This window comes from Agelaius tricolor, unplaced genomic scaffold (genome assembly GCF_023055355.1).
Source record: "Agelaius tricolor isolate 1412-34295 unplaced genomic scaffold, bAgeTri1.0.p SCAF_10, whole genome shotgun sequence".
NCBI classification, from domain to species: domain Eukaryota; kingdom Metazoa; phylum Chordata; class Aves; order Passeriformes; family Icteridae; genus Agelaius; species Agelaius tricolor.
The window spans coordinates 33,165,206-33,189,722 of record NW_027269270.1 but is presented as its reverse complement, the minus strand read 5'-3'; the positions used below and the strand labels follow the sequence as shown (position 1 = coordinate 33,189,722).

The 24,517-nt window shown below is 40.7% G+C and overlaps 1 long non-coding RNA gene across 2 annotated transcripts; it reads right to left on the bottom strand.

Moving 5' to 3' along the window:
• Positions 1-2,298: 2,298 nt before the first annotated feature.
• On the bottom strand, positions 2,299-17,077 carry LOC139593933 (uncharacterized). Of its 2 annotated transcripts, none has more exons than XR_011680441.1 (4): positions 16,832-17,077; positions 7,644-7,830; positions 7,069-7,286; positions 2,299-2,903 (listed from the first exon to the last, which is right to left on the bottom strand). It is a non-coding gene; the product is annotated as an uncharacterized lncRNA (long non-coding RNA). The 2 variants fall into 2 exon arrangements; XR_011680442.1 differs by having other exon boundaries at positions 7,069-7,241.
• Between the last annotated feature and the right edge of the window lie 7,440 nt (positions 17,078-24,517).

Genomic DNA, 24,517 nt, shown 5'->3' with positions numbered 1-24,517 from the left:
AAAAAATCACACACTTGCAGAAATTTTTAATATAAATTGAACACATTAAAAATTAATTTTGCATGACCATTTCGCATTGCAGTGCCAATGCATAGTTAAGATAAGGCCTTAACTCTTCTTTGTTTAAAGTAAAATGGAAACATCTCTGTCTCCCTCCCCATTATCTGTACGTAATTATAATTTTCATTAATCAGAAATTGGAACCCCATCCTCTGATAGTGGCAGCCCTGCCTGGAGATCAATGAAACCCTACCTGTGCCACCGAGGGAACTCGCTGTAAACTTTTAGGAAACTCCTCGTTAAGGGAAGGTGTGACCTCACAATCAGAGGAGGCTGCACAGAGCATTTCTCACACGTGCCAGCCAGGGAGAGGGCCTGGGCTTGCTGGGAAAATGGAAGAGACACACAGAAGTGTCTCTCCTGTGACACTTTTCTGGTGGAACTCTTGCAGGTTCTCTGGCAATGTCAGCTGTCAGCCTGGGAGGCTCAGCTGACACAAATGCTGGCAGCAGAGACTCCAAACCAGGCAGCAGTTTGTGTGAAAGGGCTGCTCTTCCCTGGCATGTATATATAGAAAAGACCTTGAGTGATTTTCCTCTCCTTTTCCAGCTTCTGGGTTGGACTCGTGTTCCACAGTGAGGAATCCCCTCAGCAGGCCTGGGCTGCAGCTGGACATTGACTGATGCCTTTTGTCCCCCTGGAGCAGCTCTGATGGACACCACAAAGTCCAAATCTCTCTGATGTTGCCGCACCACAGCAGACAACAAGATTTATTCATATTCTGACTAGTTAATAAGATGCCCAAGATTTTTTTTTTATTTTATTATCCCAAATGTATGCTAAAAATCATAAAACCTGAGAATTGTTTGGTATGGGATGGACCTTAAAGACCATCTTTGCTCCAACACCTTCTGCCAGATCAGGTTGCTCCAAGCCCCATCCAACCTGGCCTTGAACATTTCTATTTGATATTCCCTTGATATTTTATCTCTTCATTGTTTTATTTACCTCTAGGTAAATCAGATTTCTAATCCAATTCTGAAAGCTTGGGGGTTTTTTTGCTATAAACTCTTTAATAGTGTGTCTGCCTGCTCTAATGATGCTTGTTTGTGCTATTAACACTAATAAATACATCCTCATGTCAAATATTCAGGAACCTTACAGTCGTTTGCATTAAAGATGCTACAAAAGCAAAATAATTTTCCACACGTCACTCATCAGGGATGGATTTTGATCACTAGAACCCTGGCTCTACACTTCTTTGCAAATTAAAATAAATAGTTCCACTCAAACCAACAAATGCCATCTTCAGTCCAAAGTGTCTCAGAATTCGCTGTGACTTCTAAAATATCTCAGTGTTCTAAATGGCCCTAAAATATCTAAATGTTCTAAATGGCTCTAAAATATCTAAATGTTCTAAATGGCTGAACAGGGAAAAAAGTCACAAGGGGCTGCACAGCACGGAAGCAGGCAGAGCTGGTGAGAACAGAGCTAGAAAGGACCTTCTTTAACACATTGTGCTAAATGTTACCACATTTCCCAGGGATTTTAATTGAGAAAAATAGTACAGACTTCCACCAATGTGCACAGAGGTAGCAAAGCTGTGCTGGGTCACTTTTTCTTCTCCCTTGTAGATGGAGACCAGGAGAAAATGGTTGAGTAAAGCAACAACAACATCTTTGTGAAGTTTTCCTGCCATGCTTAATTCTGCTGAGTATTTCTCCATGTTTTGGGTTTGCTGGTGCTTTTTTTTTCCTTTGGCAAACAGACAGAAACTTCCAAACAAATTCCAAACAGACAGAAACTTTCAAACAAACTCTAGAAACTCATGGACCTGTGCAGGTGGTTTACCTTCAGAAGAGCACACACAAGAAAATGAGCATTTCCTCCTGCCTCTCCCTATCACATCTTTAATCTCTTTGTGTGGTTTCTGCCTGTGGCTTTCTGAGGCTGCAGCAGCACCTCCAGCTCCAGACCATAAAAGAGAAGCTGCAAGGTAGCCTGGTGAGGCTGGTAAGCCATCCTCACCACACGTGTGACAGGCTGTTTAAAATAACACCTGTTTTCACAGTGAACCCTCACCTTTCGGTCCAGAGGGCTGCTTGAAGAGAAAAATAATTTCTTTGAGGCTTCAAGTAGTGCAGGGTGAGTACTTCTGGCTGCATGTTTCATGTGAGGTGTGGGGACAGACAGAGCTCCATGGTCTATAAAGGGGTTTGGAGTTATTGACCTCTTGGAGGACTGTGGTGAAGGATTTTCACACAAGTTTTGAGGAGGTTACCCCAAAGTGAGGGAGGAAACTGAGCAGGGATGACAGAAGTGAACAGGGGAGGACAAGAAGCCTCTCACCACCCTGCCCAGCACGGAGGGTGCTCAGGGCTCACCTTCCTCACCCACACTGACCTGAGGGCTGTGCACCAGGCAAGAAGTGGCAGCCACTGCACTCTCTCAGGGTGGTGAGCAGATTGATTCATTTTTTTCTCTACAGGAAAAAAAAAACCAACAACAACAACAACAACAAAAACAGCCAAAAAACAGGTCAAATATATAAAACATTTCTCCAAAATATGTATTGTTGCTGTTTTCATGTGTTAAGTTTGACACTGAGGCATTGTCTCTGCATGCAGTTTTCAGCTTCTGTCACGATCTCTGCATCACTCCTCAAATTTCCTGCTTGGAAACTGGATTTTTTAGAATTTTTCTCATCTGCCCAAAGGCTTTACCCTGTCCAATAAATCTACTGCTGATCTCTTCAACATGGTAAACACACTCATCTTCTCACAGGGCTGGTGGGTCTGTGTCTGCAGAAGCACAGAGGAGGTTGTGTACGTTAGGGACTTCAGCCTGGAAACTGTTGTGCTGTTCTTTAGGGGATAAATTCTTCCTTCCTTTCTCCCACAAAGCTGTAAGAGAATAAAAAGAAATTACCCTTCATTGCAAGTCGATTTGTGGGATGTAATGGCACAATTTAGAAAGGAATATTGCAGACAGTGAGACCACTTGGATTAGAAATCTTGAATCAGTTTGTGGGGCTATATATTTCCATAGCACTGTGTTTTGTTGTGTGGGGAATTTAATAAGAGATGTAAATCTACAAACTGCAATGGTATCACCATAAAACATAAAAGATTCATGTATTATAAATAGGCATGACAAATAAATTATTTATGTGAATGTATATCTATGTGTGTGTGTGTGTGTGTGTACATGAGCTCACGTTCACTTTCCTTTTTGAAATAATTAGTGGCAAAGTCTTTTATTGAGCATTGCCCTATGACCTGTGCAAGAGCTTTAATGACATTTCAACACAAAGAGCTGAAGGTAGAGCCTGCTCTGTGCTGAACTGGAGCATCTCAGACTCATTAACGTGGGGGTCATCACAAGGCACGTACAGAACAAAAAATTCCCAGCCCAAGGAGGCTGAGGATCATTCTGGAAGTGTCCAGGTACCCCCAGGAGCTGCAAGCCAGCAGTGTGCAATGATGTAAAGATGATGTACAGCACTTCACAGGCTGCCTACATCACTGCTCAAAATGCTTCTGCAGGTAAATCTGAACTCCATCAATCTGCTGCTCGTGCTGTAGCAGGTTTTGGCAGCCACGGTGACAACCTGACTGTGATGACTTCTTCTCCCAGCCCTGACTGACAACATCCCTCCAGGAGCATGTGTCTTACTCATCCCATGAAGTCACATGAACTCTACAGGAGCGCTTGCAGCTCTAGATCTCTCCTCAGGAACCTGTGCCATCTATAGATAGCTGGCTACACAACACTGGCCTATTTTTAAGCCGGGGTGGGACACTTCTAAATTAAGGCATGAGTAAAACGAAATTGTAGGAGAGCTCCAGAACATTAGAGAGAGAAGAAAAAAAAAAAAATCCTGTGTGACTTCAGTTATGTTATTAACTTTTCCACTTTTGCTGCAGAAGTTGTTTCTGTCAATATTTTACTTTAACGGTGCTGAACGGGAGGAAGGAGCAGGGTCCAAGCAGATGGCTGTCAGCAAACTGATGACGGCAGTTGAGAATTAGTGTCCAAATACAGTATTTAAAACTTGCTACAGTACATAGTTTCCTGCATATGCATGCCAAAATAAATCTGGTTTGGAGAACCTTTCAGGATCTTAATTTTATTTTTATTTGGAGCTTATTCTATTAAGAATAAGCAAACAGGCAGTGTACCTTAGCTTAGCAGGAGGGTTGGATCCATGGAGCAGTGAGTACAGAGCTGGGTGAACCACAGGGACATTTCCAACCTTTATTCACTCCATCTATTGACTTTCTGAACATCCCTGAGTACCAGAGCGAATGATAACATTAATAACATAAATAGTATTAATTTCTAGCCATTTTTGCCTACCTCATGCACACACATTATTAAAATCCTTCCTTCTCTCTCCAGCTGTGTTTTTTTTTTCCCCTACAGATAATCTTCCTGAAGGAATGGGTAAGGGATGGGTGCCATCACAGGGGGAATATCTGATGTCAGGCTTCAGATCACTCGAGGCACCTGAACCAAAAGCATTTTTAGCAGGGCAGGAGAGCAGCAGGTAGTGGCTGTTCCATTCTGCACACATTTTTGGTGTAAGAGTGTGACTAATCTCTTGGTTTGGATACCTGGCTGCAGCGGGGTCAGAGCAGGGCCAGGCTGTCTGTGCTGCACTGAATTAGAGGCTTACATTCATTATCTCCCAATACCTCATTAAAACGACTTTAATGTGGTGAACATTTGATGGTAGACAAAAGCTTTAATCTTGTGAATATCAAACACACCTGTGTTACATTTCCTCTTGCGACCAGTTAGCAGAAACAGGTTAACAAGCTATTTTAACTCCTTAATCTGCTGAATTTGTGTGGAAACCAGACTTTCACCAGTCACCTGAGTTTGAACTCAGAAAAAAAAAAAAATCCTACATACACCCCTAATTTATCAAGCTCTTTTTTCAAACTCTGCCTGCTCTAGACACTTTTAATCATCTGTTTAATTTTGCACCTTTTTTTTTATCCTGATATATTATATGCAGGTTATACTTAAGGCCCAGATTTGCCCTATTTTTCTTCCTCATCTGACCTAGATTCAAATTTACACACTGTGAAATAGCTAATAAATCCCCATTAAGGTTGTAAAAGGTGAAGGTTCAACCAATGTGCAAGTCATCAAGTTCTAATGTAAAACTGAATGAGCCTTGATATTAGCAGCAGTCTCAAAAAGTGAGGCTGAAAGGCTCTACAGGTTTCCAGCTTTTTTTATGGCACCCTGTGCTTAAAGCACCTCACCTCTGACAACACTGTTAAGTCTGTACAACAACAGTGACAACAACAGGCCTTAAGGACAGTAGGAAAAAAAACATACTGACACTCCCAGAAAAGAAATATAAGTAGTTTTCTTTTTGCACTAGAATTCTCCCACCAAGGTATGTTTCATACTCCACACATTCCGAATATTTTGCTGCGAGAAAACACAGTTCAATAGATGTTTCCCAGTAAGTATTACAACCTCTAAACACAAAAATTCATATAAAAGCCCTCATAACATACATTTCTTCTGTGTATCTCACCATGTCAGTGCTGCCCTGCTGAAATGGGAGATTTTGCTTTGCTATTGAGGTCTTGGAAAAGTGGTTTGTCAGTCCAACTGGAGAGTGCTGCTCTTTTTTTTTTTTTTCCCACTAGCCATAGATAGTATTACAATGATTTACAGAGACACGCTGAAAGTAAATTATGTTGTAAATGCCTGTCCCTTGGGTCGAAAAAGAATCACAGGGAAAAAATGCAAAAAGTTTGAAATTCCCAACAGCAAAGGTTGACAGGAAAATATGGTGTTGTTTTTCTATGAGTAAAAGTAACTTTTATGTTGTGTTTTCCCATGAGAAATTATAAACTTTCAAAGGAATTTTAGTCTCTTGTATGCACACATAAGAGCAATTTATCTGGTATTGCCCCAGTGAAAACACTGTTAAGACTTTAAAGCTGTTAGAACTATGGCTGAACTTCATCTAGGCTGCTACTACTTATTTGTTCTTGCTGCCTCTTCTTGTCAAAACATTTACTCAGACTTCGAAGAGTTGCAAGTTGGCAACGTGTTAATAATATTAGAATGCATTTGTGTCCGCCATGTGGCCGCAATATTTAAGTAAATTCATCACTTATTTAATGAATAATGAATTCACGAGAGTAGCTATGGAGACATGGAACCATATGTAGTAAATTAAATGGGAACTTGTCAACGTACAGTAACAGTGAATGTCACCAAAGTAGTTGTGTCTGTTTTATAGCAGTGGTGATGCACTTACACTGAGCCTGGGATGGATTCCTGACTAGGTACAGGACAGCCACATTTTTTCACACCTAAGTTGCAGCAGTGATTTCTAACAGGTGTGGTAATAAAGTGAGAATTTACATGAATTCCTCGTTGGTGTGTGCAGGGAAGGTGGAAGAATCTCAAGTTTTTCAGGCTGTAAATTACTTAGCAGCATTTTGAAAAGAAAGGTAGAGAACTGCAGGAGTTGTTTTGTTTTTGGTTTTTTTTTCCAATGGGAAAATGTCACCAAGGAATGGGGGGTAGGTGTTACTCAGCTCAGGTCTCATCTGCCCTGCAGCATAATGAAAACTCCAGATATCAAGGATGATTTCCAAGCTAATTAACAGGGAAAATCAGACCTGAAGATCAGTAAAGGATATACAAGAAGCTCATTAACACGAAATCAAGAAAAGAGGGTGGTGAAAAAGTTCAGATAGCTAAATCCATCTCTCTGTTTGAATTTAGAGCCACAAGTCTTCTGGACGTCATGTCAGTACTCACCAACTTAAGAGTGGGACTGTTTTGTTCCAACCCCCTTCCATGGGCTGGGACACCTTCTACTATCTCAGGCTGCTCCAAGCCCCGTCCAACCTCGCTCTGGACACTTCCAGGGATGGGGCTTCCATCCCTGATTTGGCAATATGCAGATAAACCGCGTTCAGAGTGCAAGAAATCTAATGATTAATGGGACTGATGAGCCCTTTGTAGCTTTGGGTAACCAGGGACCTGATCTTTGGTTATGCACATGACTAAAGAAGTTTCACCTACCCGAAAAACTTCTCTGGTGCAATCCTGTCAGCTAAGGAACTCAGGCTCTTCCAGTGAAATCTTCAGAAATGGAGGGAACTTCACATTCTGTGCTTAAGTGGTGTATTTAAATGGAAATATCCTGCTGTTGATGTAGCTGAAGGTCCTTTTTTTGTGCACATGGGAATAGTTTGCTGCAGTCAATAAAAACAGATAAGACACCATATACAACACAAACACTGGAAAGGAGATAACACAGGAAAGGAGATAATTGTTAGAAAACTAGAGCAGAACTTGTAAAGATTGCAGCCATCTTTGTTTGAAATATATTAGAAGACCACATCCAGCTAAATCCCGGCTTAAAGTGATGTTTATGCTTTGGACATCCCCTGGGGTTTCAGAAATTTTTAAAGCTCTAAAACACTTAAAGACATGCAGCCTTTCAGGTCAGAGAAAGTTCCAGTCTTGTCACATTTCAGACACAAAGCTCATTTTTCCAGCAAAGAAGAACTCACTTTTAGGCTAACAACAGTGACAACAACCATGAATAGAGTAACTGCTCACTGCCTCACTACACTGAGCAACTCAGAGCCCACCTTCACGAAGACAGAAGTCACTCAGCTGCCCCACTTCGCACACTTGGCTCCTGGGATCTTCCCAAGGCTCATTCCAGTGTAATTTTGGGGGTTCCATGTCGCACCTCCAGAAGTTTCCCGTTGTTTTCTCAGCCTCTGAGTTGCGTTCCATCCCGTCACGTCACGTCGTGTTGAGTGGCATTGCTGCCTTCAGAAATGATGGGATAGAGCGTGACTTGATGTGCTGTGAGTGATGTGACACGGTGTGACATATGTCATAAAATCATTGTCACCCATCAAAAAAAAGTGACAGATCAAATTCAAACGAAGCTCGCCATATACTTTTAGTGGCTACCCAATCAACTAAAAACAAATATTTCGAATTGCGAGCCAAAAGCGTGGGAGTGTGACTCATTTTTGGTCAGTCCTCACATGCCTAACTTGGCATTTTGCATTTCTTCCACTTTCCTTCACACTGTATTATCCAGTTGGTGGGGAGGAAACTTGTTCAGTTCATTTATATTATTCAGTCTGCATATTTGTCAGACCATTACTTCTAAATATGTTCTCCTAGTCCTTTTCACGAATTGTCCCCATTTACCTTCTCTTTCTTGATGCATTTGAGTTATTATCATGTTATGAAAGTAATAATGTACAGAAAAGGTTGAATTTGTCATCCTGCAACGTTGTACAAGCCAAACTATCAAGAACGAGCAGATAATTTTCTGTAATTCTACATCTGAAGAACACACCATCTATTCAAAAATATCACACTGCTTTATTTCCAGGCTACATATCTGCTCATTAAACATTTCTAATAAGGAATGTAAGATAGAGGGAGAAAATAAAAAGCACTTTTGCCTTGTAAATGAATTGCTGCATCTCTGACTAAACCAATATCGGAGTGGGAATAAGCCCAAACAGCTTTTCAAGACTGGAGTTGGAACAACTGGCAACATGCAGTAAGTGGTACCAGAGCATTACCATTGCTCTAAAATTAATGGAGTCAGGGAGTGAATTTCCAAATTTCCCCATGTCCAAAGGGGGAAGGCAGGGATGTGAAGGATGATGTGGGTGCGCTCCATCGCTGTGATCACATAAGGGAACCCCGAAATGTCATAAAATCCCACTCGGATCTGTTGTCACTACTGCTGCCTGTATGGAAAATTAACACATTTAATTAACTGCCTGACCAAGGCAGCTGTTACCTTATATAAAACCTTGAACATCGATGCCCAGCATATCCCATTAGGTGTTCCAGTGTGCCAGTGGCATAAGACTGATTATCCTTTTATACCAAATAGCACAGCAGGACTCCTCTTGCAGCATGCTCAAGTCAAGATCTTCCTTAAATTCTTCATGGGGCATAATGATGCTCCAGCCCAAATTGCTTAATAATGTTGTCTTTCAGGACAGCCAAGAAGAGACACCATGCACAGCAAAGCATGTCCTGGCCAAAGCAACTTCTTTCTCTGCCTTTGTTCCTGACATCTGAAAGTATTGCTGCTGCCTCGGCTGTGGAAGCGTTTGGCATGTGATTTCCATTGGAATACTACAAGCACTATTTTATTTATATTCTGTTTCTATCATTTATGGCAGATGGTTACTTGCCTTAAATTTTTAAATAATATCTTGGCTGCAGAATTTCAAATTAAAAGTAAACTCCCTAAGTCGGAGGAAAGGGTAAGTTCAGTTATTTTTTAAAAAGTTTGGTGGATATTTTTTTTTTGGCAGTGCTCATCCTGTACATGCAAGTTTGCCTGCACTGAGCATCCAGATTTATACATTTTATTTATTTATTTATTTATTATTTATTTATTGATATTTATTTATTTTTCCCTGGAAATACTTTTCTCCTATAAATTTGTCTGCATATAAACTTCAATAATTAAACACTTGAAAGGTAAACCTTTTCTTCAGAGCTGAAATAGTTACAGGTTATTTCATCATAGAGGATGATATTTTGCACACATATGAATATTTTCTAAAAGAAATTCAAAATTTCAATCAAGATTTGGAATAGAGCAACCTCTAGACATGGAGAATTTCCACTCTTGATATTTTTGCTCTTAATTATCTTTCCAATCCCCTTTTCATGCTGTGATAGTCACAAATTAGACAAAAAAAAATTAGAGACTTCAAACTGCACACAGAAAAGGACAGGACAAGCTGGCACAGCCCCATTTGTTTCAGCAGAAAAATTCAGTTTTAATGTTTGGCCATTAAGCAATATTTTAATGTTTGGCCATTAAGCAAGACCAAACTTGCACACAGCATTTTCTACCATAGGTTTCAAAGCACTGCGAGGGAAATAGAGCCCAATCCTGCAAACACTTACGTGTGTGTAACTACACATATGGGAATAATCCCAATAAACTGATGGGATTACTCGTGTGCATAAAGTTAAGCATGTGTGTAAGTGCTTGCTGGAGCTGGGCCTGAGGGAGAAAACAGGATTTTTGAACCATTGGTACAGTGGGTGTGAATGTTCATATTCCAGTTCTGTGCCTTCAAATGCTCCTCCCCAATTCAAAAGTTTTGGAGGGAGAATTTGCCCTCTTTTCCATCAAACCAGGATATTTTAAGACTCTATGAACCATCCACTGTCATAGCACAAGCACCACTTCTAAGGAGGTCTCCATGAAGCCAAGCAAGCTTAGAGCACAAATACACAAAACCACAAATAACCTGAGACTTGTGTTGTGTTCCCTTCCCTCACAGATCCTTTCAGATTTGCAAATTTATGTAAACAAATTCAAATCTACAAGTTGTAAACTGTACGTAGCTGTTATTCACGTGTTTGGGTTTTCTTTTTTTTTTTCTTGATAATCTCAGGTGAAAAGATTCCTGGACTAGATATTTGAAAACGAGAAGAAGCAAACTGAAACTGAGTTATGAACTCAGTTTAAAAAAGAGCTCCATACGTAAAGAAAAAACAGTTCATCTGAGGTAGAGGGTGCAAAATTTCCTTGTGTAGGAAGGAGATAGTTTAGCCAAAAATATTTTCAGAAAAGAGCAAAAATATAGACAATACAATTCTCTGCTTGGAAAGTCTTATTTTGTGTACAGGGAACAGCTAAGGGAACCATCAACTTCGTGTCAGATAAGGAGACATCTTCTTGCCTAAAGCTCCTCTCCCCTGCCATGCTCCCAGTCAAGTTCCTTGCACATTGGGTTAGGAAAAGTTCAATAATGGGAAGGAAAAATCTTCAGGTGCAAAGTGTCTGACAACAATACCTTGGGGACAAAAAAGGAAGAATTTTTATAACCAAGTTCCCAACCAGAGGAGTGTCTAAGAAATCCCAGATAACTATTCCCAGTTATCTGTACCTAATCCTGGATATATATTCTCAGCCAGGATTTCAACACTTCAGCTCTCAGGGTTGCTCAGAGACACATTTTCACAAACAAAGGAAGATCTGCATGTCAAATTCCCAGTTCTGTATTTGGGAGATGTTAAGAACATCTCCTTCATCCTCCACAGGTCAAGACCTGGTAACTGAAACTGGAGAAACTCAGCTTATCCTTAGACCATTTTGTTATGTTTTCACTGAATGAACTGACAATTTATACCACAGCTTCTCACATCCTCTGGCTCCTGGAAATAGCCATGTATTTAAAATAAAAAGCAAAATTATTAATGTTTCATTGAATCACTTAGGTCTAAAGATCTTTAAGATCATCAGGCCCACCATTAGACCATGTCCCTCACTGTCACATCCACACACATTTTATATTCCTCTGAGGATGGGGGCTCCACCACTGCCCTAGGCAGCTATGCCAGGGCTGGATAACCCTTTCCATGAAGAAACTTTCTGATTCCCAATCTAAACCTCCCTTGATGCAACTCGAGGTCATTCCTCTTGTCCTATTGCTTCATACTGAGGAGGAGAGACAACCTGGCTGCTCCCTCTTGTCAGGGAGCTGTGGAGAGGGAGAAGGTCCCCCTGAGCCCCCTTTTCTCCAGGCTGAGGTTCCCCCCAGCCACTTCTGGTGCTCCAGAGCCTTCTCCAGCTCCACTGCCCTTCTTTGGAGATATTGCTATGAAATAGCAAATAGAAACGTGTCTGTGCACGTAGGAATTCAAATACAACCACTTATATGTGGCATTTGAACCCTGATACTTCACCTTCTTGTCAAAGCTGTGGAGAGCAGCAGAGCAAAGTCTGTGACAGCAAAAGAAAAAAAAGAAACCAGGAGGACTATAACAAGCTTGACCCTTATATACTGCAGACATAAAGCTGGAAAATTGTGTGTGGTCTTCCTCTGTTGCCATACTCAAGATTTTTATTGCAAACACCTTCCTTCCAACATCCATTTAACATGCATCCATCTGTCAGGCAGTGTTTCCCACAGCAGTGTTAATGTGCATGTGCTCCCTTCCACTTTGGTAGTTCACACCTTTAACTAGGGCTGGAGCCAGAGTGCAATAAACAGCCTTCCACAGTTTTGAGTATAAAAGGCTCGAAATGTGAGAGACACTTCATCAAAAAAACAAAAGACCAAGACAGAGCAGTTTGGAGCTCTGGAGGGCACAGGGGGTGGTGGGGTTTAGAACCCTGCTTGAAAATACCTCTCCTAAAAGGTAAGAATTATGAATAATAGCTCAAAAAAGAGGATAGAAAATTGTGTCTGATGGGAAGGACAGAGTCACAAGCTAAAAAAAGAAGCCCTTGCCTGGCTCCCAACCAGGTGTTGTGTCTTAACTTGTTTAAAAATACTTCTGGTTGTGTTTAATTAGTTATGACAAAAGATCCTCAAAGAATGTATCAGTTCAAGCCTTGAGTTTGCCTGCAATATTTCACCTCTGTTCAGGGAAAAAAAGTATCACTGAGATACAAAAACTTGAAAAAATACAGTATGAAAGTAACTGCCTTAATGAAATATTAAAAATGCATCAGGAATACTGTTCTGGCATTAAAAATAAACAATAACATTTCTTCCTAGTTATGGTTCACTTCAATTCTTTAAAAATTAATTCTTACCTCTTTAAATATTTGATTAAATTAGATTTGGGTGGGTTATCGCTATCCACAAAATACAGGGTGCTGTGTATAAATTTGCTTTCTTCAGTCCCTGACATGTGCAGGCACGTTATACAGTTGTTTGATTATTAGGAAACTAAATCCAATGGCTCTGTTTTGGCAGTTTGCAAAATATATGCTATTGAATCTTGCCACTTGGAATGGAAATGCAGCAGTATGTTGGGAATCTCTAATAAAAGGAGAAAAGTAAAGCAGCAGAATTACACTATGTGATATTTGGGATTTTCACATCGTATCTTATCATGCTGCTATATCTCACATTCCAAAAAGGACACATTATTTTTAATAATGGTTAATTAGGATTTGGGGATAATAGCTTAGAAATCATAAGAAATTTCTGGGCATATAAAGTCCATTCTGTTCTCAATGCACAAGGATTTATGAGTATAACTACTTAGATAGCAAGGGGAGAATAAACCTTCCAGCATGTCCTAAGAGAGGTAAGACAATAATTTCTCCAGCATTATGATAAAAGTAATTTAGCATGTCCAACTGGATAAATAAGAAAAGTCTCTGAATGAGCACAGGGGCTGCTACAGTTATAAAGCATTAATTTAAATGAACACCTGGAAGTGTCTAAGGCCAGGTTGGACAGGGTTTGGAGCAACCTGGAAAAGTGGAAGATGTCCCTGAGCATGGCAGGAGTGGGATGGGATGGGGTGGGGTTTAAGGTCCCTTCCAACCCAAATCATTCCATGATTCCTACCCCTAGACCAGGTAAACCTTCCACTGGACCAGGTTATTCCAAGCCCAGTCCACACTGGTGGATGTGTAATTTTTGATGCATATGTATTTTTAAAAAACATAAGCTGGTATGGCAATTTTTAACTCAAATCAAATATAATGAGAAATACAATGGGTTTTTAATTTCATGCTTTTTCCAGAAAAAAAATAGTGAGTTTTTTAAACAAATAGGCTTTGAGGATATGGCTCTCTTCTATCAACTATATTGAAAATATTCAACTTAATCCTCAAAAAGCCAACATTAAAAAAAAAAATAAAGTCAACCTTCCCTTTAGATTAATATCACAATTTCAACATCTGGTTCCTGAGCATGTGTGATGGTTGTTTTGAAAGGATAATTGACTTTGTGGGAAGGTGCTCTGTTCATTGTTCAGATATTGTGGATGACACTTCCTCTCCCCTTGCTCCTCAGCCCACAGAATGCTCCCATCTCACACCCACTGGGATAGCACGGGGAATGCTTTCCTATAGGCTCAGACAGAAGGCTTGCTGTGAAAATCAATCATTCCTTGAGACTGTATAAAAAAAATTAACCCAAACTATATAAAGAATTTTGTAAAAATTAATTGATTGCAAAAGTTTAGGGTTTTTTCATTACAAATTTAAAATGGAATTTTTTTTTTTTTTTAATAGATAGAGTTTAGGCTTTTGCTAATACTGCATAGAGTATTACAAATAAAGAGATAAAATTCCTAGCTGAACTTCATCACTTCTACCTTGAAGGGATTTTTCCCTGGAGGGTGGGGAGGCCCCAGCACAGGGTACCCAGAGAAGCTGTGGCTGCCCCTGGATCCCTGGGAGTGTCCAAGGCTGGGCTGGATGGAGCTTGGAGCACCTGGGATAGTGGGAGGTGTCCCTGCCCACGGCACGGGGTGGAACTGGATGATCTTTAAGGTCCCTCCCAACCCATCCCATTCTGGAATTCAGCATTCACACTTTTTGTCACCTAAACCTGACTCCAGGACTCAGCTCCCTGCACTGCATCGTGTTGTTTTACTTTTCACTTTTTTTCTTTTTTTTTTTTTCCCAGCATGAGATGCTGAACTTTAGAGAAAGATTGAGTTATTGGCAGGAATTGCTCCCACTCTCCAAGTAGCACAGGCTCCTCAAACTAAAATAGAACTAGAGTGGACTGAAGAGGCTGAACGAGGCATTTATCTCCTCTTGGCTCTGAAGTAGAGGCATCCAAATTACAACAGTGAAATCCGGAGGAATAGCAACTATCTTGTGGGGGAATGAGAAAGAAAGTGTCTGGAAAAACCATCCTGCAGATTGAACTCTCTTCCTGCTTCAGGAGCCATCCCCGGGTGCTTCAGCTCAACAGCTATAGACAGTGCTGAGGCACTCAGAGCAGTAGGGCAGGAAGCTGGGCACAGGCAGCAGTGCAGGAAAAATGTTTGCATGATTATATATGGGATCATCCAGGCTCCATTTGCATATTTTGATTTTGCTATTCACCAAAGTTGGGTCCCCGAGGCACTTTCTAAGGTCACTTGGGGGGCACCTGGAAGTGGCTCATGAGAGGCAATGGGGAGAGCTCGCCCCTGGCCAAGAAACTTGCCCAAAAGTGGAAATAAATTGTTCCTGTTTGGAAAAAAAAATTATAAAGGAAAGGGAAAAAAAAAAAAAAAAAAGCAGCTTTGGATGGGAAGACTGTTTCCACAGCCAAGAGGAATTATTTAAGTTGGCTAATACAACATGGCCAGTTGATCCTTTCCCTTTCATATTCCTGCTTGCCTGTCTGCCCCCTCCTTGGGAGCGTCTGAAGGAAGGGAAGGAGCAGACAGATGTTCCTGGCCTGTGCTGGTGGGGAATCAGGGACACATCTGAGCTCCTTGTCTCTCTTCAGAGCCACCCAGCTGGGAATGGTGACTCACAGCTGGGTCACGAGGGCCTTGCCATCAACCTGGGAAGATGATGGATTCCCAAAACATTTGCAACTGCAGAAGAAAATAAAAATGGAATTAAAAAAAAAAAAAAAGACAAAGAAAAGGGAACAAATTTATGTGAAAGGAAAAAATTTTCACCAGCTTCTGCTGGTTTTTGTTGTCTTTGGAGAGACAGCTGGTAAGGAGATGGTTACCCTGCCCCCTGAGCTCCCAGCAATGGGACAAATTCCAGCCATTCCTTATCCACGCCTGCTTGAAGGGCTTTGGACAAGTGACAGGACAAGGGGGAGTAGGGAGTAGAATCAAACTCGCAGAGGGCAGGGTTAGGTGGGACATTAGGAAGAAAATCTCAGTGGGCAGGCCCTGGCACAGAGAAGCTGTGGCTGCCCCTGGATCCCTGGAAGTGCCCAAGGCCAGGCTGGATGGGGTCTCCCAGTACCCTGGGACAGTGGAGGCATCCCTGCCATGGCAAGGGGTGGAAATGGATGAGCTTTAAGTTCCCTCCCAACCCAAACTATTCTGTGAGTCTATGAAAACTAAAGAACAGATTTTCTTTCCTTAAAGTATCAGCATTTATGAAAAGGATGCTCAGAGTTTTCAATGTCACTGTGAGGATAAACCCATGATAACTGAAATAACTTCATTAGCTTGTACTGTATGTATAGTTTGGATGAATAACAAGTGTTTAAAATTTTGTGGGTTTATTTAATTTTAAAATGGATTTAAAAGTCCTTGAGCTGCTGGAGGCAGCAGGATCCAGCAGGTCAGTGGGGGCTCTCTCTTAATTTTCCACTACCTTCAAGTATTAAAGGAACTGAAGAAGAGTTACCAGGAAAAAATTTCATTCAGTTCCTCACAGGACAGTAAATGAGAGGCACTGAGGAAAAACTCACACATGGCCAATGTTAATGACCCAGGATACAGCAGCTCCCCATTTTTTACCCTCCACTCTCCTCTCTGACTGTTGGTGTGTGAACACACCATAGGATTCCTCCTTGTCTCTGCAGCTCTTATTTCCTTCATTCTCACACAGTACTTAAAATCAACATATAATTATTATTATTATACTTTTTTTTTTTGGAGAAACATATTTTTCTCCCAGAGAAGGAGGAGTTTATAATGTAGTATTTTCTGACAGAGTTCATTCTCAGATCCTTTCCCTTTTGCAGTGACAGGCAAGCTTCCTCTGATCCATTCAGAAATAAAGCACAAATGATATCACATCACAGTTACTAGTATTTCCTTATTGATATATTTCCTTTCTATGGTGTTTTCCCTTGGGACCGTTTTTTCAAACAGCATGTTCAGCTATCAGCAGGTTAGATCCAGGAATATAAAAATAGTTAAGACATCAGAACTTAAAGTTAGTGGCCTTTAATAGAAGTGCAGAAAAGGAACTCTGTGTCATGATACACAAGGATTAAGACTTTTTAAAAATATGGAAAAGACAAAAAGAGTTAAAAACGTTCTTCCATGTAATGAATCTGCAGGAATTACCCCAACACAATGCTGAAGAGATTTTATGTCTTACCTGTTTTCTCTTTCCTCCTGATGGCCTGTCCATCCTTCCCACAGATACTCCTTCTCTTTCCTGCAACCAAAACTCGCTTCAGTTTCTTTGTCCCACCAAAATCCAGCACAAACCCCCAAAACCTGCCTGCAACCTCCAGTCCCAAAGGCCATGAGAGGAGTGTGACCTTCTCTGCTTGAAGGAGTGGGGTATTTTAGCCTATTTATTTCTTTCATTTTGTCCATTTGAAGATGGGAATGTTTTCAGGGGATATCACTGAGTGCTGCATTCATCACCTGGCTTCTTGATGCAGAATTTTTAATTTTACTGGATAGTAATAATAAAGAGTTTGAAGTCAGCTCAGAGATCCAACTCTGTGTCTTCTGGAAGTGATCTAACTGTTGGATCAGTGTGTTCCTGGCACATTTGTAGAACAAATTCATATGTCAGCTTCCACAAAGCACTGGTAGTGCCTGAGCTTGCCAGCTCTGCCGTTCTACTGCAAATGAAACAAAATTCAGACTAAATCCAGCCTCTGCACCCTGTTCCAAGACTGCAATTCAAGCGTGGGGATCAGAGGCCACCTCTGCAATGTTGGTTCTGGTTAATCACAAGTTTAAATGGGCTCCTTTTTCAGACAAGGACTGGGTATTGTTGAAACCTTGCAAAAGAAGTTCATTCCCTTGAAAAGAATCCATTCAATGTGCCAGAGACGTTTGGAGAAGTATTGATCTCTTGTGGTTTCCATAATTTTAAACACTTCCTGGATCAGGTAATCTCAACAGACTGGCACATCCACCTGGGCCAAAATTTCATGCTTTCTGTGTGTATATATGTTGCATAAAATGAAACGTGTTCACAACAGATTTGCTTAGCTGGCCCCACATTAATTGCTGCTGTGACTAGAGAAACTTCACCAGGCACAGACTTAACACCAGTTTTTATTTAATCAAGCTCCTAATTTGCATCCTCTACAAACTTTCAGCTTATGACTGGTTTGAAAACGCTGCCCTGTCCCTGGAGGATTGAAACATGATATTTTACAGGGCATGATAAATAATATTTTTAAAACTTAAATAAACAAGGTCTCTGAGTGTTTTCTCCTGAAAAGTTTTACTATGTTTATGACAATTTAAATATGCCTCTTGAGAGCCAAACCATGAAGATAAGGAATGCAACAGGGCCAGACAAGAGAGCACTGGCATTCTCAACACAGACACATTGTAAAAGAAGAAAAGCCTGACATTTGCCCCAGTTTTGGATGACCAAAAAAACAGATAAATAAATTACTAAATAGGCTCATTACAGACTCATTCTGCTTTTTCATGTACCTACAGCAAAAAATGAATCACATTTTAATGCATGAAAACCAGGTGACAACGAATTTGAATCCGGTATAAAATAATGAGCTGTATTTTCATTTGAGATGTGTCAAAATAAAATACCACTGGGAGAAAGTGTGTCTTACTGAATCCTTTATAATAGGCAACATAACCAGCAATGTGTGAAACCAGAGAAATTCAAACCCACACACTCAGAATCACCTTTAAAAAGTGGTGAGACTGGGTTATCCTTTAATTCTTTTTGGCTCTTCCTCTTAAAGAGAGGAGAACCCTCAAAAAGATTTTGGGCTCCACTAGGAAAACAGTTGCTTCATGGCAGATATTGGAATTTTGGGTAATGCAATGCCCACCACTGTGTACAAACCCAGAGCAGAGAAGCCTCAGGTTTTGGTTGAGCACAGTCAGGCAGATTTGAAACTCACTCTGATGTGACCAGCTGTATTTTGGGGTTTTGTACTTATTATAAACTCCACTGATTTTGCATGGGGGGAGGGAAAAAAGGTTGTGTTGTTCATGAACATGTAAACCAAGGATGAATGAAATACACCCATGAATCCCTTCTCTTGCCATGGCAGGTGTGTGACCATGGAATGCCCCACTGAAATGGAAAACAAACAAACAAAACCCAAAAAATTAAAAAGAAAAAATAGGGGAAAAAAAGGAGGTTTCTTTTCAAAGTTAATGGAATGAAGCAGAGGTCCATGATAAAATGAATCTAAGGAAGAAATTTGTCTTGGTTTTTCAAATCTCAAAATTAGCTAAATCTCAAATTGGCAAACCAAAACCACTACAGAACTTCATCTCTACCACTTCCCTACAAGAGGGAAATAGACCCCATTCCTTAGGAAATAGAAATGGGCAAATAGACCCCATTCCTTAGGACAGCACCACAACTTTCCTACTCCTTTTAATCCAAGTCTGTATTTACAGTCAAAGCTCCAGCCTGTGTTTGGGATTTTGCTGTGAGTGCTCCCACATCTGCAGCAGATGTTACCTTTAACTCCTGCCACACCTGCACTTCAGGTCACAGCCATGCCTGAAAAACTTCTTGAAAAGGTTTTGTCCCTGCTGAAATTATCAGGTGAGCACACAGCAGGTCAAAGCCCATCTGAGCAATAAACAGGTTCAATCAGTGAGGGTGAGTATAAATTTATGCTTTTTGGCCTTCCCATGCAAGCTGCACTTCAAAGCCTACCTGCACTCCAGCTCTGAGGCCCACTCTGGGCACAGCAATAACCCACTTGGGATCAGCAGAGAGATCAGAGGAGAAATCAACTTCCTCCAGTGTTCAGCATCCCTTCTGTGGGGAATAGAAAGGGAAGATGATTTTTAGAAGCTTTAGAACTAGAAAGAGTAGAGGGAATTAGAACTAGCTGTAACTGTGGAGCTTTTGCCATCTTTCTGCTGTCTCAGCTACGTAACGAGGCTCATACTGCAATAAAAGCCCAAGGAATGCCCTGTTCATGAAACAAACTCCCATTTTTCCCATCCCTGCTCATCTTTCCCCCCTTTTCCAGCGGCCAGGTGAGCTCATGGCTCTGGAGCAGACCCTCCTGGGCACAGCTGGGCTCTCACACCGCGTTCCCTTGGGACACTCCAGCCCCTCCTGCCCTTGTCCCTCTGCCATGGCCTCCCTCTGAACTCACATGGGTGACAGATGCTTTTTCTCCCCCACCCCTTTTTGTCAGCAGGATAAAAATAAGTGATTTAAATCAGTCTCTCTTTAGTACCCAACCAGCTAGCCCTGCCTAATATTTGTAGTCTAAATAATCGCCATATGTGGCAGTGGAATACAAGTTTGTGGCCTTTTTTTTTTTTTTTTTTTTAAATAGAAGTTAATCCAGCTTTGAGCTGGATTAATTCCCAATGAGGCTTGGGGACAGACAGCTGTTTCTCTTCTTTGGCCTGGGAATACTGCCCTCAAAAACCCACCTATACTTGTCAGCATCCCTGATGGACACGAGTTGTGCTCATTTTCAGATCCCTGTTTCACCCTACATTCAGGGGCAGCATTGCACCAGGGCCTGATTCTCAAAAATAAAATTAAAAAAAGGTATGACATTTGGAAATGTTTTGTTGACTATTTTGCCATGGAATAAGAAAGACTTCAAAGCTCCCATCTTCATTTGGAGAGTAGGGGAAGGAAGAATATTTGCAAAGGAGACATTTGACAGGAAAATCAGTATTAGCCTGTAGGGCAGTAGTGGAGCCAGATAAATCCTGTGCTGGCTCTTAAGGCTGAAACCTCACAGAAACAGTTTTAAGGAAACAAGCCCTGAAGTGCTTATTTACCCTGTGCCACATGACAAGCAGTGGTGAAAAAAACAGCAGGAAAGAAGAGCAAAAGAATAAACTAAATAATGTTCTCTTGTACTCTTCAACCTGTTCATCCTAAAAATAAAAAAAGAAAGAAAGAAAGAAAGAAAGAAAGAAAGAAAGAAAGAAAGAAAGAAAGAAAGAAAGAAAGAAAAAGAAAGAAAGAAAGAAAGAAATGTTCTACCTAGGTTACACATTCCCTTATTATTCTTTGGCCCTTAAACTGTATCCACAGCCAGAAAAATTACCTGGAGACACTTTTTTGGCTGGAGAATACAGGAGGAGCAGGATATCCAACATGCACATTAGAGTAGTCAAGGAATACTGTTTCTGAAGTAAGGCTAAAAATCATACCTGAGGTTTGAAGGCAAAGGGAGTTGCTTGGCAAGGTTTAAATCTCTGTCTCTGCAGTTTTGTTTTCTCACACACATTATGTAAGCAAGTCACCTCACACTTAAAATGTGTCTCAATTTGTGTTTGTTCTGCTTTTTTATTGCCACATTTGAAAATTAATAATTCAATGTCCTAATATTAGCTGTCATCTTAGCTGTGATAAAATTAATAATTCATCAAACCAAAATCAAACAAATGCCACCTTTTTATGCTGGATGAGGAATATACTTTGCTACATTTGCAGAGCTAAATTTGGTGAGATTCACCACTTCATTCTGAATGAAATCATATTTTACCAATTAATATATCATTTTATCATCTCCACTCTCTTTGAAATTGCCTCTAAGGAAGGGTTTTGCACAGCCACACAGGTTTTATTTTTACAGCATATTTTTCCCAGATGAAAAGAACAGTGGTTTGAAAAGGCAAGGAGCATTCACTCACTTTTACACCCTTTCCTCCTGGTCATGCACATCCAACTTTTCCTGGGAAAGTATCCACTGTACCTGCAGTGCTCTGGCCAAATTCCAGATTTGTGTAATTACACTCAGCCTGTCTAAATTATTGCTGGAATTTTACTTTTTTTTTTGTCTTTTTTGGAGAGGGAATCCCCTTTCCCTGAGTTGTTGGGGAGTGCTGCAAGTGCTGCCCCTCTCAGCAGGAGCTGCCTGGGCTCCAGCAGAAGGGGAAGGGATTTCCAAGTGTGGAGAGGTGGAGAACAGCCTGTGTTAAATTTGCAAAGCGTTTGGAGATCCTTTGGGGTGAGAGGTGCTATGTAAATGTGAGGTCACCGCTGTTATCTGGGGTGCAAATGCATCCTGGGCTGTGATAGAAGCTTAGGAGGGGGAAAAATGAAGGAAAAAAAATGAAGGAAAAAAAAAAAAGAGTAAGGAAAAAATAAATAGACGGGGAGGAAATGAGTAAAAAAAAATGGGAAAAAAAGGAAAAAAAGGAAGGAGGAAAAGGGGATAAAAGAAGGTGGGAAAACTGTAAAAATGTGGAAGGGAAGGGAAGGGAAGGGAAGGGAAGGGAAGGGAAGGGAAGGGAAGGGAAGGGAAGGGAAGGGAAGGGAAGGGAAGGGAAGGTGAAATTTCTACCCATGCTGTGCCAGACTGGATGACAAAGTTGCCCTTTTCTTGTCTTATTGTAAAGTGGGAGTGTTAAACACTAAATTACTTGATTTCTGCTTTTTTAGGCTTTTCCAATCTTTACATAGTTTACAATTCTTCTCCCTTCACCAGGAAATATCAGCTCAGTCCACACAGAAAACTCCCTAACTTCCACCACCACTGCATCCCATGTGCTGCGGCTCAGGAGCTCCTGCTGCCCCCTTTTAGAACCGGTGCCACATCCTGCTGCAAGCCCACCTCCACATTCTTCCACCTTTTCTTCATATTTAGAATCAGAGAACCACAGAACTATTTGAGTTGGAAGGGACCTTAATGATCGTCTCATTCCACAGCTTGCCATGGGCTGGGAAACCTTCCGCTGGCCCAGGTTGTCCCAAGGTCCATCCAAAGTGGCCTTGCAGGTAGAACATTGCATAAATCACATTCCATATTACCTTAATCCCCATATACCTCCATAACTCACCTGCCTCTTCCAAATACCTCAACCACACTCCCATCTTTTCACTTTTTTTTTTTTTTACTTTTTCTTTTCCTCACCTGATTGGAGGACGTGGAATTGTGATTCCTGTCACTTAACCACCCTTAAAGGGACAGACTCTCTAATGGAAATTGAATAGGAAAGGTTGGATTCCGTGGGGAAATTTCAAATTGACAAATTTTCTGAATGGATCTCTCCTAACCTTGTTGCATATAATATATGCATGTATTGAGCTTAATTTTTGGTTAGTATCAAAATGTATTGATCTGCAAGATAAATATTGACTTGACCTCGCTTTCTCTCAGTCTATATTTACTTCTAGAGTCAATAAGTCTAGAAACTGATCTGACAGGAGTCAATAATGGCTTAAAATTCTCAAAATAGCAGCTTTGCTCTAAGGTTGCAATTTTTTATTTTAAAGTTATTGCCTCAAATACATAAAATGCTCAGGAGGGACTTAACACTTTACTGCACAAAGCCGTTGGGGAAACACTCAAATGCCAGAAGACCTTGATGTGACTTCAGGCCAGCTGTGCCATTTCAGCCCTGGCCAAGCCATACTGTAAATATTTTAATAATGACCTACTGCAGTCCCTCTTTTTGCCCTGTGTATCCTCAAAAATTGAAGCTTTGCTCCAGAGGGTACGCCTGAGTATCACTGATTGGATTTGTCAGGGCAAAATTGTCTTCAGCCTTGGGAAAATGCAAACCTTGCTACTGGGTAGAGGTTGTCATCATGAGAATGCCCTCCCTGCCTTCATTTCTCTGCTTAGGGAGGTGGTAATTAACCTAGCAAGATTTTTAGTGTCAGATGGGATCATGTTCTCTCCCTTTCCCCCTCAGTGGTGGACGAATCTCCAGTAAAGTCCCCATCCCTATTTTTCTCATAGTGCTGTTGCAGCAAAAATCTTCATGATTTGATAGCTCAGCTTCTGATTTTTTGGGGTTTCTAAAAGAGAACTTTCATTAGGAGGCAGTTTAATAATTCAGTTATTTGATCAATGTTTCTCTAACACCTGAGAAAATGCTGAAATTTGATTTAAGGAAACCATTGTCCATGTCAAATATTTCCCCGTCCCCTAGAGATTGGTCACTCTTCTGAGAAGTGCAGGAAAATTATTACAATGCAGAGAAAACAATAAAACTAAGAGAAAACAGATGAGAAAAAAGACACAGTAGATTGACCTAATATCCCTTTTAAGGATGAAATTGAAAAATATTCATTTTCTCTCACTGTTAAAGGAATCAGGGAATGTGACAGATAGTTTTAAGTGTTTCTGAAAAAGAAGAGAAAAAAGATCTGTCTATATTTTTTCCCCAGGAAAGAATCCAGAATTTGGAATCAGAATTTTTCTTTTAAGTTTTTTGTTCTTTTGAGTTTTTCTCATTCTTTTTTTTTTTTTTTAATTTTTATAGAGGCAGCCTGTAGAGAAGATGCTGTACAAGACCCTGGGCCTGCATTAAAATAGTCTTCTGCTGATACTCATTTATCTGCATGTTTTAAAAGTGGGTGAAGCATGAAGCGGAGCATGTAATAGACTTAAGAACACATAGGTACAATTAAATGGGGAGGAAAACAATTACGTGTCATTCTTGCTGTGCTAATATTACAGAGAAAAACTACCAACATCTGGAAGACAGTTTTCTAAAATGAACAGGGGGAAAGGAAGATGAAAAACTCCCATTCCTAAATTCCATGGGTGCAAAACTCCACGTGAGCATGGACAAAGCAAAAAAAAAAAAAATCCTAAAATCAGAGCAAAACAGCCACACCAGAATCCTTAAAAAGCCAGGAATCATTCTGTGGATAGCGTGACATATTTTTTCCCTGGAACTTGTAGGAAAGTTCCCCTCAATCATCCACCCCAAAGCTGTTCCACGGCGCTGTTTGCTTTGGTTAAACACAGAGTTTCTCATCTGAGCTCCTTCATCCTTGGGCAAGACTTTCAGGTTTTGGGTAAAGAGTTAAAAGAGTCAGGCGTGGAATGAGCCCAGCTGGGAAGAGGGAAAGGGAAAAGGAGGTAGGACAAATAAATGTTGAGTGGGG